This window comes from Microtus oregoni, unplaced genomic scaffold (genome assembly GCF_018167655.1).
Source record: "Microtus oregoni isolate MIOR12 unplaced genomic scaffold, Mior012 000067F_ref0000223, whole genome shotgun sequence".
NCBI lineage: Eukaryota > Metazoa > Chordata > Mammalia > Rodentia > Cricetidae > Microtus > Microtus oregoni.
The window spans coordinates 958264-975238 of record NW_024543974.1 but is presented as its reverse complement, the minus strand read 5'-3'; positions in this window follow the sequence as shown (position 1 = coordinate 975238).

Sequence of the window (16975 nt, the reverse complement as noted above, 5' to 3'; positions counted from 1 at the left end):
GTCCAGAAGGCATGCTTTGAATCTTAAGTGGTGTCCAATCTCATCTGTAGCGTAGCTCACCCGTCCATGTCCCTCCATTCTCTGCCTCTCCACACAGGGCCTCCCCCGTGCTTCTCAGTGGAGTCTCGTCCCTTTCTGCTCACTGTGAGTGGGTGTGTGTCAGGGGTCTACTCCTTTCCTGACTGCTTTTACCTTGGGTCCGCGCTTTCCTATCAGCAGTGAGCATGCCATGCGTGTCGTGCATGCACTCTGGAAACAAAGCCCACATCCGTCTGATCCTCAGGAGAGGCCCACTGAGGGTGCCGATGACCACACACGGAAGAACCACGGAGGGCTCACAAACCACAGTCGCTCACTGTTCCTGCCAAGACGCAGGCGGCTTCTGTCATTACCGGGCCAGCACCAGGCACAGCGCTGCAGAGCACTGTGGACCAGGGGGTCCTGAGGCAGTTCCCTGAGGACCCTGGTCATTTTGGGGACTCCTGTTAGCCCACGACCCCTTCGGTGAGTGCGGGCACCCCGACCTCTCCCTTAGGGACTCCAGGCCTTGCCTTACCCATGGGAATTCCCGACCGGACAGAAATATGGGAGGCAAATGATATTCGCTTCAGTCCCTCAGCCCTCCCCTTCCCACCCTCTGTATCCATAAACACCCGTCGGTAATTCTAGCACCAGATCCCTATTCACTGCTCAAATGTACAGTGTCCCCTCTGCCGTATTCCCGTTCAAGTCTTACCGACTTCCAATTTGATCTCACAGTGCATAAAGTGGCTCTCAACATGCAGGAGTCTAGGTCTGGCCCAGGCCACACCTGCTGGGTGATGCAATAGTAAATGTGGACTGTGCAATCTGGGGCCCAATTTAGGGATCACCCGCAGTGGTTCTTCCTCCGAGAAATCTGTGTGACCTCACAGGGTTGGCCTGCTCTGATCCAGCCTCCGTGGAGTCCTCGGCCACAGGTATCTATCTGCTGAGGACACAGAGGAAAACATAGGCACCTCAGTTACTTCCGGCTGCCCTCTGCTGGACCTTCCGAGCACATGCTCACCAGCAAGGCTGACTGAGCACCATCTAGCCCAAGCAAACATGCCCCCATCCATATGCGGGTACCACACCTCGGGCACGAGAGAGCCCACCGCTCACTCGGTGCCCTTAGCAATCACGGAGGCCCGCGTTATAGTTATAGAATGCAAGCTTTCCACCCCAGGCAGGGGTGCCTGCAGGAGCTTCTGCTTCCCTCAGGCGTGATGTTCTCAGCCTCACACACTTCCTGAGTTAGAAAACATACCTGGGAATATCAAGTTTGTGTTCAAGCCCACATGCCAGGACATCCAGGCAGCATCTGTATCTCAGTCACAGAGAAAAGCGTCTGCACCCATTATCAGGCCACGCTCTTCCCGGCGTGTGTATTCCATCTGTGCAGGCCTACTGCGCCGTGCCTTAGAAAAGCCCTCCGTCTTTCTACAACCTGCTTAAATATTGTCAGTTTTGCCATCCGGCTCCATCGATTCAGGCATCACCTCTAGTGCACTACCTTCGACAGTTACCTTTCCGATGAAAGCAGCAAAGTCTTCCCCAGAGGTGCACGGAGAAGGGTGCAAGATGGAATCCTGAAATCCCTGTCTCAACACATGCTTTGGCCCCGTGCCCGAGGCCTTCTGTCAAGAACTCGCACACGGTCTCCGTGTGCGACATCCATTCACGTTTTGTCCAGATGGGAACTTCCAGATGGCTCCCCTCCCTGTGGTGAGACAAACAGACGGGGCCCAGTCTGACGAGAGGGTGCGAGAAGGGCACAGAGCGTATTGTTCACACGCAGGGGCTGAGATACAGGGAGAGATGCCGATGATGGGCTGCTGGGTCAGAGGGAAACCCCAGCTGCACACCCTGTAACACAGCCCAGCTGATGCTTAACCCATCTGTGAGCAGAGCAAAGACTCTGACCCGGGCACAAACTAACACCCATCGAGGAAACAGACGCTGCCCCTTCTTCAGGTGCTCTCATACCGCACTGACTTTTTTTTTTTTGCCTCAGTCTGCCTAGCTGCGATTAGTGGCCACTTTAGAGGCGGCTGTCTTTTGGAGGCATTTCTTCCCTTCTTGTGTCAGGTCTCCAGGCCAAGAGATCTGGAGACCTCGGCTTCTATCCTCCAAGGGAACTGCCAGTCCTCATCCATGTTTACCTCCTCCTTAAATGCCTTCCAGCTTCTCTCTCTCAGACAACACAAGCTACAACTCTCTCGGGTAAGGTGCCATCGCACCAACACGGCCATTCTGTCAAGAGCACGTGTGACAATCATTGCCAAACAGCGACGAGGCAGCCATTTATGTAGGTTGGCGAGCTATCCTTTCAGAGCCTGAAAGGATAAAGCTGGCACCAACGCGGTGAGGTGTCACCCGAGGACAAAGAGACAGGGCTGGCTGAGCACCAGTCCTTGGGGCTTCGCGTCAAACAGTAATAGCCAGAACCTTTCCTGTCCCACGAAAGAGCCAGCACGTACCCACGGCACACTCACGGGCCCAGCTCACATTCACTCAGGATGGCTGCAGGCACCTACCTGTGTGCCTCGTGTGTCTGTCTAGTGATCCCACGTCTCCGCTCTGTGAGTATCTTTCGCTAATATATCTGTAACCAGGAAAGAATGGCTTGTCCCCATTGTCATGGCAACCACAGTGTCATAGGAAAAACGTTCTCCCCTAGTAAGAGGCCAGTTCTCGGTAGAAATCAGGAAGGAGGCTGCCTGACTGTTCACTTACATCTCTGTCACCTAGTTCCCCCACCATCCCCTGCAGCTGCACGCATGAAACAGAGTAAGCATGCACACAACGACAGAAGACGATGTTGCCTGCCATTCCAGGGTGCAGGGGCCTTGGTGCTGGGCTTTGACAAGGGGCCGGGACAAGGCAAGACAAGAGCTGACAGGCTCCGTTCTACCTTCTACTATAATAAGATCAGGCAGGGGCCAGGTCTGAGAAGGACACCTTTTCACCTGACAGAATTTGGAAGGCAGGCACTTTGTCTCTCCAGCTGGAAATAAGTGTTCTAGGTCACTTTGCAACAAATATGGAGGACCGGGAACCTCCAGGAAATCAGGTGGCAGCATCATTCCCCCCACCCCGTCCTCACAAAAAAAAATTACACGGTGAATCTCAAGCAGAAAGGAGAGAGAACCCACTTCAAATGGCAGGAAGCTTTGGAAACCTCAAAGCCATGCACAGTGACATATTTCCTGCAGCAGTGCCACACCCCAAAACAAACCCAAACAGCAGCCATCTAGGAGAAAAGAAGTATTCAATATCCCCAGGCGGTGGAGGCTATCTCATTTAAATCAACACACCACACACACACCACACACACACACCACACACACACCACACAAACACACTTATACACAGACACACTCTCACACAGACACCAAACAATACACACACACCACACAAACACACTCAGACACACTCTCACACAGACACCAAACAATACACACACACACACACACACACACCACACAAACACAGACCTCTTACACCTGTTTAAGGTAATGGCAGAACAGAGAACAAAGTTAAGTTTAGGGGAAAAAATTAGGACCAGGGAATTGAAGGGGGCGTTTCTGACTGTTTTTTCCTGGAACTCACAAGAATTCTTAGGGTTTGTGAAAAAAGAAGTTTCAGACATATACATTGTATAAACAGTAGCATATTTATGTCAGAATGGCTGTGACAGATATTATTGCACAATGAAAAGTGTTAAGACTACGGAAGACAGCGTGTGAGAGAAATTTGATAACTTGTGTTCAAACTTGTGTTTATAAAAGCTCACACCTTTATAACCTGCAGGTCTTGTATTTGTATTTACCTGAAATTTGTTTGGTGAGGTTGTCCTTTTAAACTGACAAAACCTCTCAGCTGTCAAACTGCATCAGAGACCTTTGAGAAGGATGAAATTTTACTTGAATTACTGATTAAAAAACGACAGAGGACTTACTTGTTTGGCACCTAGACCTCAGGGTTCTCCGTGGTCACTGAAGGTCGCGTTTGTCTTTTGATGTTTAGAGCAGGGCCTGCCAGGCTCCAGAAGATCCTGCAGGCTACGAAATCTGTAGGCAGACAAGCCTACCTTGACCTGAGCAGCTAGGCTGTCGATTCCAGAGATTCTTTTCGTGTCTGGAGATCCTCAGTTCAGATGAAAGGCAGTTTTTCTCGGTGGTCAGCGCTTGGCAGTCGAAGCAAAGTGTGGATGGACGTTGTTCTGTGCCCATTTGCTTTCTGTCTTCTTTGAAGGAAGTAGAGTGCTGCTGCTAGGAGCCAACCTGTCTCTTTTTGTGAGGAAAAGTTTATTAATAATTAAATATTTAAATGCCATGTCTCCCAGATCTCGGAGCAGTTGTGGGCCGTTTATCAGGTGGAACTACAGTATAGAATCTGCCTGGAGAGCCGGGCCTGAGCTTGACTGTACCGGCTCTTAATTTACCAGGCAAGATTTACATTTGTAAAAAGACAGAAAGAAAAAAAACTGCTTGCAATAGAAGGTTAAGGGCAGAACTGACAATAGTAGAGAACATCTTACTACATTTTAAATGAGGTTTGGATCAAATATAAAGTGTTTTTGTAAGAAACTTAAAAGTACATGCCAGCATAAAACATAAGACTTATTGTTTCTGTAGTCTGAAATGAGATGCAATGAACAGACAATTATAACATTTAACGGTAAACATAGGTGCACCTAAGTTACATGTACGAACATACACACAGAGGGAACAGGAATTGGGCAAAGTGGATGTTCTTGGTGCGGCCAACCTAAGGCGTGCCACTGCACAAAACACACAAGCAACAGAGTCAGCACTGGGGGAGCAGACAGGGAACACTTCAGTAAAGATGACAGGACTTGGTCATCTACCTGGCTCTCAGTTAAGATGTCGGTGAAGTCATCTGACCTCAGTTAAGATGATGGTAAGTTCACCTGACCTCAGTCAAAATGGCAGCGGGACATATAGTGTATGGAAAAGCCACGAAATTTGAGCCGCAGGGATTTTAAGTTTAATAAAAAGAGAGACCCAGAGGCGTGATCCGCCCTGTACCGAACCACCATACCACAAGCCGTGGTGGGGAGCAAAAGGCTGGAATTGAAAACAGCCGCCTCATGGATCCGACCAATCTTGTTGGCAGCAGTAGCGGTGGCAGGGACAGTTTGAGGAATCTCCTTCCGTTTGTTTGTATGTTGACAGTAGTTAGAAAGCTCCCATAAAAGTGGAGCCTGGGGGACACTGGCGGAGTGAGGGAAGGAGCTGAAGAATTAGGACATTAAGGCCTGGGGTCTTAGGGCCTCTAAAAGGCACTCATCCCAGGGAATGGCTGGACTGACGGACATGGATGAAAGCCTGTGAAAATGGTGACACCACAAGGCCTATAGGGGGACATCTCCCATCTAAGGGCGGGTGACTAGGCTTCAGGGCCCGCGAGGTGATCATGGGCCTCACTTCCACCCTGGAGTGGACAAGGCCCAGAAGGGCTGCCTGGGAAAGCTTCCTGAAGGTGCTAGGGACCCCGACGCATGAGCAGGACCGCTTGTATGCCCCTGCAGAGACTCGGGGCCTTCCACATGGCTCGTTCAGTACCCTTTGAGCATTCCCGCCATTCCTCACAGGTCCTTACTTCCACATGTGGGAGCATTGCAAACAGGGAGCAGAGGTGTTCCGGGCACTTTCAGCCCTTCCTAGGTGAGTTTCCAGTTTGTGCATGCACAACCGAAAGCTCCAAGTCAAGTATGCTTCATTGCAGGGTCGGTCTCAAGACGGACCAGCGCCAGCCTGGCTCACATATGCTGACATGGTTTTCTATAGAGGTAGAACACTTCCCCATAGTGAGGCCGACCTGGGATGCCGGCCCCTCCCTCGCCCACCCGGAGGACCAAGAGCTAAAAGGGAGTCTGAGGATTGTGGAGAGCTGCGTCCCTCTGGGTGAGTGAGTAGTTACTGAAACCCAGGTTAGTCTCTGAGATGACGTCCTGAGCCCAAATTCCCCAGTGGAGTGGAGGAGGCCTGGAAGGGCTGTGTGGAAAGCTCTGATAGGAAGCAGGGACTGAGAAGAGTGGGCGGGACGATATGTGTGCTCACAAAGGACCAGGGACCTACCACATGGCCCTTTCTGATGTCTGGGCCAGTGAGACATTCATCCGGGTCCACAGGTCCACAGTTGTGCTGAGTCAAAACACGAGTGTGGGTGTTTAAGGTCCTCCCGAGCCTTAAAGGGAAATTTCCCCTCGACGCGTGCATACGTGTGTGCATGCCTGCGTGCATACGTGCTTGTGCGTGGTTGTGGGCGGGCCTAAAGACATTGGACAGGAGCACGCATGCTCACGCGCCCACGCTTTTCCACAGAGGCCGACGATTTACCGGAAGTGAGAACTAACTGGCTGTGACCACTGCCGAGGGGAAGCCGGGTTTCGGGTCGCCCTCCCGAGGCCATTCCTCTAGGTGAGTGACCAGGTGTTAGGACCCAGGATCTTCCCTGAGGTGGTTGGTGCCTGGCTCCTGAATTCCACACCACATCTCCTCTCCTCATGGCCCAGGTTCCCGGAGGAAAGTCTAGGAATGCTTTGTGAGGGACGCGGGACTGAGAAGAGCGGACCAGAAACAGGGGTGCTTGGGGAAAGACTTAGGGACCTCCCCATGGCCCGTTCCGAGGTCTCTGGGCACTTCCGATGTCCTCCGGGACATCCGTGGAGGGCGGGCCTAGGTGAAAGGGGCGGTGGGTGTTCAGGTTCTCGCAAGCCTTAATCCGCTCTATTCCGGGACACGCGTGTGCCACCCCAACACTCAAGTCACGTATGTGTCATTGCCCCGTGGGCCTAGCTAGGTGTGACGCACCTTCGTGGGTAAGGAGGGTCTGTGAGGATCAACGTGAATCCTGTCCTCCTAGGTTTGTGACGAGGTATGGGGCCCCAGGAGAGCCCGTGATGTCCAGAGCCTCGCTTCTGAATGTGACTGGAAGAGGCCAGATTGAGCAGTCTGAGAAAGCTGTGCTGGGGCCCCACGGCCTGAGGGCACTGGGCAGGGCAGTTTTGCCTGCTGCTGGAGGGACTAGGGACCTTCCAGGAGGCACCTTTTGTACCTCTTGGGCATTTTCCAGATTGGTCCAGGGCAGAGAGCTAGACGGGCGGGCACACCGAGAAGAAGAGGTGCTCTGGGCCTTTCCCACCCTCGATAGTGGGGTCCCGTTTCAGCCATGTGTGACTGCAAGCCCAGAGTCCCTAGACATGATTTCTAGGTGAACCTTACCATAGAAGTGGAAGAGCCTAGGTTAGACCCTTGCCTACCCTCCTTTCCGCTCTTCCAGAATCAGGGATTCTTAGGTTCAGGAAGTGAGGACGAACTAGGTGTGATCCCCCTCGAGTGGAAGGACAGTCTCAGAGGATGGTGGTGAAGCAGGTCCACCTTGGCGAGTGACTGGTCACTAGGGCCCACCATGGTGGCCCTTGAGGTGATGTCTGGAGCCTCCCTTCTGCATCAGACTGCAATCAAGGACAGAGGGGAGATCTGAGAAAGCTCTGTCAGGACCGCAGGGCCCTGAAGGAGTGGGCAGGACAGCATGTGTTCTGGTGAAGGAAGTCCTGTCCCTTCGAGCCCCCGTCACTGCAGTTCCCGGACCAGTCGTGTGCACCTTCAAGTCCAGGTCAACACACAAGCTTCCTTACTTGCATGGGTCTAGTCCTTTAGCTCCTTGCAGCAGGCTCATCCATGCATGCCTGCATGCTTCTCCACCTGATCACACATCATCCCATTCGGGGATGTGGGGCCCACTCAGGTGGGACAAGCTTCCCAAGGGAAGAGAACTCTCAGGGAAATGTGGCTGAAGTGTGGTCACGTTATCTGGGTGGGTCCCTCTTCTGAAGATCTGGTGGTTCCAAAATCAGAGTCAGCCTGGATCCACAGTACTAGGTGCTGTATCACCTACCACACACGCCAGGCACTACCCCACCCCCATTCTGCCACACACACACACACACACACACACACACACGCACGCACACACACAGACAAACACACACACTCTCCTCATGTCTGTGCACCAGCTGGGCCCACATGCGAGGCATCTCTCATGCATAGGAGTTGTTCCAGCCAGTAGGAAAGCATGCTTGTGGAGGCAGGCAATGTCTAGGTGTTACCTTCCTCTAAAGAGAAAGAGGTTTCTGAGGGAAAGGTCTTGGAGTAGGCTCCTCTTGGTGGGTGACTGCTTATTCTAAGAGAAACTGTGTCAGAGTGTGCGGAGGTGATCAGGCTTGTGCCTGGAAGATCCAAACTTGGCCTGTGAGGTGACTTGTCGAGGGGCAAATAGAAGGGCCCCCGGGGGCTGCACTTCATCACAGAGGGGTGTGGATCGTCATGGGGCTCCCTACAAATGCCACAGTGAAAAGAGTAACGATCCCCACGAGATCAAGATGAAATCTGTGTGCAAATACCTTAGTTATTTAGCAGATGTTGGTTCAAACTTCTAGAGGCTGACCCCAGGCGGGTTGTTTTTGACACGATTAAATAAAGCACAATTTGGGGGAAAAAATTCTTGGTAACGATGATCTCAGTAACATGTGCAGAATGAATATGGAGGCCTGACTACATAGAAACTCTCTTGCAACGTACATGTGACCTCTACCACAAAGATGGGTTCTATAGCTTAGGGACCTGGGGTCTGGTGTGGCTCAGTCACGCGGATAGCGTTGAGGTCACCAGGCCGTAACGTCCATGGGCCATCTCCCCTAAGGATGGGCTCTGTTGACCGAGAAACCAAACTAAAGGTGAAGGTCTAGGGAGGGAGAGTCAAACATAATAATCTGGGAGATCCGGGTGTGGCCTGGCTCTGCAGGCAGCACAGATCACCAGGCTGTTAACAGCATCCTCTCCAGGTCTTCTGGTTGGAAAACAGACGTAGGCATCCCTTCTGTTGACGAGACTAGCCTGGGTGCTTACCGTTCCTAGTTCCCATAGTGCTTGTCTGTGAGCACAGGGGCCTCATGCCCGCTTACAGGCTGTGTGTCACTCCCTGTGCGAGGGTATATTGGCGAACCTCTGCATTTGCCTCCATTGGGTCCTTCAAGGATGTTGGAGTCCATGTGTTGCTTCTGAGACATGCAGACTCAGAGTGGGTAGGGATTTCAGCTGAGTGTTCAGCAGGACTCAAGCGTGAAGTGCAGGGACTTGGCTCCAGTGACCCCATTGGCCGTCAGTGGGCTGGTGTCTGGGTTAATGGCCACTTGGTTTGGGGCCAGCCCAAGCAGTCCTATCCTGGGGCCAAGAAGTCAGCAGAAAGGGCCGAGACTGAGGGCTACAGGGCTGTGGAGAGCTCTGCATTCAGACAGAAAATTGGGACAGAATGTGATTGGATGTTGCGGGATATCGGTGTCATCCTCCTACCTCCTCTTGGCTGCAGCACAGAGAGTGCCAGGACTCATGGCCACAGCCTGTGCAGTCCGGGTCCCTGTTTCCATTGCGACCACGACATTCTTCTCGGTGTCTTTACTGTCTGTGTGCACCAACATTTCAGGAGTCGTCCCCAGCCCCGCAGAGCCCCAGCCATGTCAAGCAAGGAGCAGAAACATACAGAGAGAAGTGCCAAGCGCCCTAGGGTTGATCAGAATCTCCCACCAGATGACTTGCAGAACCCAGGTCGAGTCACCCCCGGTAACAACTGATATGGGGCATATGGGTGGGGGGATCCTAACCGAGAGGGGACATTCTGCTACTCCTCGACGGGTGGAGCACCGGGGTGGCCTAGTACTCACCGGGTCTTTCCCCGGAGTTCCAGGTGTGGGTGTGGGGATTCGCGTGCTGAGAAGTGATTCTCAAGCACGCTCTGGGTTTCTGTCCCCACCCGATGTTCTTCCCCGTGGCTGGGGTGCAAGGGAGTTGGCCTTGGCCAACAGGCCTCTGAAGAACCCGTGGGCCACGGTGGTTTTCCTTGCAAGGCTTGTTCAAACACAAGTACCTGCTGTCCCCAGACTCAGGCCTAGTTGAATTTCACCTGGGTGGGACTGGGGTGGGTCATGAGTTCCTGGAAGAGTACTTTAAAACTGCCCTCGGCGATGGACTCTGTGGACCCCAGACTGAAGCTGTTTCCCACGTGGGACCATGAGAACAGCACACTTCATTCACAAAGGTTTTTCCTTTCTTCTCGGTGCAGCAAACAATCCGGCGGCTGATACCAGTGAGATGGGCAGCTGTTCCTCAGGATCAAACGTGCAGGAGGCCAGGTGATGTCTTAAAGCAACTTTGGCCTGACCCAGGAAGTAGTTTCAGTGTTGTTTTCTGCAGAAACTTCTGCCCTTTTCTGGGAGACGGCTACAAACGGAGAGTTTGGTGTTTCGTGAAATAAGCCAGCACCAGAGACGACAGTCAGCTGTTTTCTCTCATTTGAGGATCCCAGATTATAAATAGGTCCATAAAATGATATCACCCGAACTCAGAAGGGAGACTGGGGAGAGGCAGGCAATGGCCAATAGAGGGGAAGGTTTGAGGAGTGGAGGCCGACTCTGGAGGTGGAGTGTGGTCACGTGGCATGAAGGTTGAAGAGACACTGCTGGGTAATAGAGGAGGAGTAAGTAGCGGGAGGGGATTGAGGATGGAGGAGAGTGAATACGGCTGTAGTTCACGAAAGACGGCTGGGCACACCTCTATGAAACCCGTCAGTGCTGTACAGTGAATGGGCTCCGGTCAGCATGTAGTATACCAACCCCTAGGCTGTCACAACATAACACAAAGCCGCTGCTTGCGGAGAGGAGACTCTTTGTGGAGCCCAGTGCAGTTGGGCTGGGAAGGCCAGGGATGCAGTTTTCCTGAGTCATCCAGCACCCAGCCTGAGGTTGGTTTCCTGGGGATATGGCTGACTTTGAGTCACCCACGCTCCAGTAAGTAACCCTTAACCGTGTGCCCATATGTATCTGCAGTGAGCTCTTTGGTTCCCTGTGAAAACCTGAGTAAAGGAGTAAGACCAATGACCCGGGAGAGGCAAATCCGACTTTGCCTCACATGAGCGCTGGTCTCTCCGAAATCGCGTGCCTCGCCTGCCTTTCCTTCAGAGCGAAGTTAGGATGTTTGTCCTCAGTTAAGGATTCTTGTGTGCATTTTCCACAGGGAGCCTGTTCAGAAGAGGATACGGGATTTCAAAGGTGTGTTTGAGCAGGTCTTGCTAGTCCAGGAGCTTTCTTTCCGACCCTACAACTCAAGCGTGGTGAGAACGTGGTCGCCTGTCAACAGGACAACAGGAGTCTGTTAACAGTTCTGTCGCTCAGGGGATGGATTTTTATCATCATTATTATTAATTTTTGGAAGAGTAAATTGCCATTGTCGTCTAGGGGCTACCTTTAGCTTAACTTTTCACTAGCTGCTCTGAACAGGGGGATGTTGCAGCTGTCACTGAGGCGGGGAGGGGGGGGGAGAGTGTCCTGCTTCCTGCATTGCACTGGAGATGATGGGCAAGCAGGTTGATCTCTGCTTTTTATCTTACTGCATGAATGGTATGTGGCATTTCGGCAGCTGTTTTTCACCTTCTGAATTAAGTCACTTTTCTGGCTTTCCAAAGTTGCCCTCCTCCAGGAACCCCTGCCCAAGAAGGGCTTGGAGAGCAGCATTTAGGCCGTACACACCCGTGAGCCTGTCAGGGAAGGGTGAAGGCAGCCAGGCCGTGGCCCGGCAAGAAGAGTGTCATGGCGTGCGAACGAACATCAGCATCACGCATGCCACACTAGCTTGTGGTCTGTCGTCCACGGTAACCAAGTCAGAGTACCACACGCCCCTCAAGCTGAGACAGCTTTTTTTTATTACTTGTGTAGGTGACCCTAAAACAGCATTACAAGAGAGACATCGTCAATTCTTTGCCGGTGTATAGAGTCAGTTCATGCAAGCAAGGATGTCCGACAGCATTCCTTCTTTGTGGTACAAATGAACTGCTTGGTTTTTGAGGTTTCCAGAAAACGGTTTGTCAGTTCAGTGGTGGTCACTCGTCAAAGCACGATGCCCCCGTTTCTGTATTGCTAGCACAGAGGAGGTAGAGGCGGGAGAAACCAGAACTGGAGGTCGTGCTCGCTTACCTCTCAGGTTTGAGACCGGCCTGGGCTATGCAAGAGGCGGTCTAAAATTTAAGAAAAGAAAAATAGAACAAAGAACAAAATGAACACCAGATCTGTACATACTCCTTCCTGTTACCGTGTAGGTGGTATGTCAGGGATGAAAGAGCGCCTCTTCCTGTGGATACTTGATTTAAAGTGATACCATTTCCTTTGTCGACTAGGGGACATTACCCGGTCCTTCCTGGCAAAGAGGAAGCAGTTTGAAAAGGATATACATGCCTCTTTCAGAATCCTGAATGCAAACCTCCACAGTATTTTCAAAGCGCAGCAGAAGTCAAGGTAAAGTTGTGACCGACCCTCTGTAAAGGAAACCTGTACCGCTTTCGCTCTTCCTTCCAAAGTCACTCCCGCCTGCCATTGTGACACTGTGCTGAGTGGAGTCGCTAATGGGACCTAGGTAGCACTGCATTTTCTCTGTGAGCTAGTCCTGTCCATAGCTGGAGGACCGCCCCCCTCGTTTATGCCGCTCAGGTGTGTTAGCTGCAGCAGGACTGGTAAGAGAACAGTTCCTCACCGGTCAGATGACAATACAGATAATGTCCTGTGAGGAAGGCCAGGCCTCTGTGGTCCTCAAAACTGTACCTTTTAGGATGTGCCATCGGCGCTCTCTTTGGTAAATCGTCGTCCCCGTGTGGGGAAATGGTTCTGTGCACTCTTTGTGTATGTGACTCCGAGAAGATGAAGGGTATGTTGCCTTCAGTACACGGACTTGGGCTTTCAGGATATCTAGGTTACTCCATAAGGGGAAGGGAAGATGAATCTAATTTTAAGCCGGAAATGCAATCTTGGGAAACGTATGCCTCCGAGCATCCTCGGCGTGCGAGAGGGAAGACGCACAAAGTGATGACACCGGTAGCAAATTAAGACAAGTTCTTCTGGGACGAGAGTGATATTTCCGCCTCTCAGGAGACAATTTAATTCATGCCCCCTTTCTCTTTTGCGCCTGGCTCTTGTCTCAAAATGTGAAGTGTGTGCATGCGTCCTTGCCGTAGCCTCACACAGCGTGACAGTGCTCAGTAATTGTGACTGTGTTTCACAGGCAAGAGCTTCACGCCATGCACTCCCAGATGTTTGAGTCGCTGCATCAGGGGTGGCTGGACGATGTGGAGAGTTCAAGGAAGCAAGAAGATCACCTCGCTGTGAGTGTCGCTCTTAGCTTGGAATAGAGCCACCTTGTCTGTTTCCGAAGTGGCGGGGCTTTGATGCTTTGATGCTGCATATCGCCACGGAAAGGGACCCGACAGGACAGGACGGGACATGAGCATCGGGAGACAGGGAGGGTGGTGCTTGTGTCCCCGAGAGACTGGCCGTCCTCTCCAGCTTGCTTCTTTTTCTGTGGAGGGGTGGTGTGGTCATGGCTTAGGAGCCAGCATAGGAGGGAGGCGGAGTAGGCACTGCTTGGAGAGCGCAGGAGAAGGTATGGGCTTGGGTGCTCAGAGGGAAAGCTATACCATCCGTGCAGTGCAGATGCCAAAGGTGCAGGACAGGGTGAGGGTGCGGTCCCAGGTAGACTTCTGACACAGTGACGAGGGAGGCAGAGTGAGAGCAGTGCCTGTGGCTGTGGCAGAGCAGGTGGAGGCTTAGCGTTCAGAGGTAGCTAAGTGTTCATGGACACAGACTAGTGCTGTCTTTGAGGAGTCTTTCATCCTGATGGAGGACAGGGCGGTACTCCCAAAGATGCTGACTTCCAAAAGTAGGGAAGCAGAGCCTGGAATCTGAGGGAGATGGAGACAGATTCCAGTCTGGCGGTGAGGAGCATGTTCTCCGGACCCCACTGATTGCCATGCAGCCATAGTCCTGCTGCTTGCTCCTCATGAAAACTCAGAAAATGAGTCACCTCCCTGCCTCAGTTTCCTAGGAGGGTGAAAGCAGAGCCGTGAAGAATCCCCGCCTTTCTAGACTTTGTGTATCGAGTGCTTGCAGTTTTTGACATGTTGCTGTGGAATGTTTGACCACAGGAGCTGCAGTATGTTTGCTATTCGTCTTCCCTGCCCTTCTTATTAGGTCGATAATACAGTTGATGGGATGATGTCACACTCCGGGGAATGACTGATTGATGAAGAACTTTTGGGGCGGGGGAGGGTTGGGAGAAGGGATTCCTTGGAAGCTAGTCCGTGCCCTCGGTGTCTTCAAAATACTTTGTGAATAAACAAAGGAACGTTTTGTGCTTAATTTTGGCGAGTGAGGAGGGAATCCACAGATGAGGTGGGGCTTATGTTAATTTCAAACTGAATAACGATTTTATAGTATTTTTGCACCAGCTAGACGGACTATCTCCCTCTGTGACAGGTCAGGTCTTGTTATGTTGCTTTTGGCACTGAAGGGCATGTCTTCAAACGCGTTCTTGAAATGTCAGCACACAAAACATCACGGGAAGCGATTTCTGTGACTGGCAGCAGGGTTGGATGTTCAGTTGTACTGACATTTTGTCATTATTCTCCTACATTTCAGCTTATAACTTGGAAGCAGATGAAGATTTTACAGAAAGCTATAGGGGATCACGAAACTACGATTGGAAACGCTAAAGATTTACGTGACACATTTTTGAAGGTCTGGTAGATTGCACTTGTCAACAGAACACACCCCTATGCCATGCCACGTGTCTATAAAAGGAGAAGACAGATTGGCCCTTTCTCAGCTTGTGGGAGAAGTAATTAGTTTTGCAGAGCATGATCACACTCTCTTGGGAAAATTTTCCCCACACCTAGGAGCGATGCTAAGGTTTGTTTGACCTGGGAAGCCGATGACAGTGTCGGGGGCAGCTTTCTAGCACAGGAGCTGGTGACGAGAGCTCTGCTTAGAGAGGATCACAGTGCATCGCAGTGATGAGTTATGGACCTCCGGTGACATTGCGATGGAGATTGGCACGTCTGGGGATCCTTCTGGTTTTCTCTGACTGTTTGGATTGGACAGATCAGTGAAATACACAATGGGCAAGGGTAGCTTTTATTTTCTTTCATACATTTATAGTCTTCCGACATTAGCATTGTTCTCCAGTGTTGGTGGTCATGCGTTTCAGCATCTCCCCAAGAGATGTGGGAAATGAAAAAAACTGGTAGAGGGTTAATCCTCTTTGAACTGCGAGCTGGCAGTTCTACCCTTGCTGAAGCTCCAGGTCCTAAGTGACCTCTGTATATCCAGGGATTGAAGCAGCCCTTCAGTGGGAATTCTTTGTGATGCTCTCATTAAAATGCTCTGTGAAAGATCTCTCCTCAGACCCGACTCAGATGCCCTATCTAAAGTGCTCCATGTGTCATAGTAAATTGAATGTTTTCAGGATGCTGGCGAGAAGCTAGGTCTGTCTTCTCTGAGCAAGTGTGAGTACCCCTGTTGGTACCCTAGTGAATATTCCTAGCACCCCCGTGTACTCCAGGAATGTGCCTATAAGCCCAGAGTGGAGAGGGTAGAGACAAAAGGATCCCTGGGGCTTGTGGGACCACCAGAACAGTCAAACTGTAAAGCCTCGTGTTTCGTGAGAGACCCTGCCTCAAAACTTGATGTGGTGAGGGGTTCTGGAAGGCGCAGGTGTTCCCGAGTGCACACGTATGCTTGCAGACAGGTACACGTGAAGGAAATCACTTTGAATTTGTTATGACCTCTGGTCGCCATACTCAGACACATGTGCATGCACACTCTCCTGCACCCCCATGCACGCAGAAATATAAGTTAGTATTCAAGACCTTGAAAGCCACCTACATACATCTAGGCCTTTAGGAAGAGCTTAAGAAAGGGAACATGCAGCTCTAATGCAGCTGAGTACTGCCTGGGAGCCTGTTGGAAGAGCCACCCAGAAAGGCTCCCTTCTAACTGTGGGTGCTCAGTGTGAGCAGCAGCAGTAGCTCAGAGGGAGCCTTGTGACTGGGTTTCTCTGGCTTCCCAGGTGGTCCCTTCTGCCCTGTGCTCGCTCTTCTCGCTCTCCCTCTGCTTCTCCACCCAGGCTTCCCTCCTTTCCTAGTCCTCAGTTCTGCCTCTGAGAGACTGTTGTCCTGAAACACGGCCTTTCCCTCTCCCAGATTTCCCGGTGGCCTTCTTGCTTTGTTCTCTCTGTTTCCTGTGTCCTCCGCACAACACCCTCTAACATACACACACACACACACACACACACACACCACCCACACCTTCTTGAAAGCTTCACTGGCTGCTTGCTTCTGTCTCCCCGTCTTCCCTCCCAGAGTACCAGCTTCTCCTGAAGTGACTCCCATTCCCTACCCATGCTTTGCTTCTGTTTTGTGCCCAGAAAGCACCATGTGCGCTGTCTTCCCTAATGTTTCTACTGCTTGCAGTCGCCATCTGTGTCCTCTTCAGCCGCCAGCCCAGCAAGCTCCCCTTCCATACCTGTGTTCAGCTAGTGTGCAGGTCATCTGTTCCTAAGCTGCTCTGGACCCCGGGAATAGGGCAGGGACTGGACCGGCGTTTTGCCCTTTTCTGGACAGAGGGCGACACACTTCTTTCTCCTCTGTGTCCACCCCTGCAGTGTCCTTTGAGAGAACAGAGGGATTTGAGTCCTGGCTTGAGCTTTCCTTAGACCGAAGGGTCGTGGGGTTGCACACTGTGTGTTCTTCGGTGAAAATCACATTCTATGGGCATGGCAAATGGCTCCTTCCTCTGGGCAGCCTTGGGGGTGTCCAGTGTGGGAATCCTTGGGGAGTCTCCAATGTGGGCCCATGCCTGGCCTCCCAGGTCTGCCCCACGTGAGGCCTTTAACATATCTCCACCCATTTTCCTGATAAGTCCCTTTGCTCTTCTTGTCCCACAATGATACCACCTTAAAATGGGGGACTGGAAGGTTTCCTGAAGTGGAGTAACTCTTTAGATGTGCTGAAGTAGCCACTGTTCTTACTCTGAATTCCTAACAAGCAT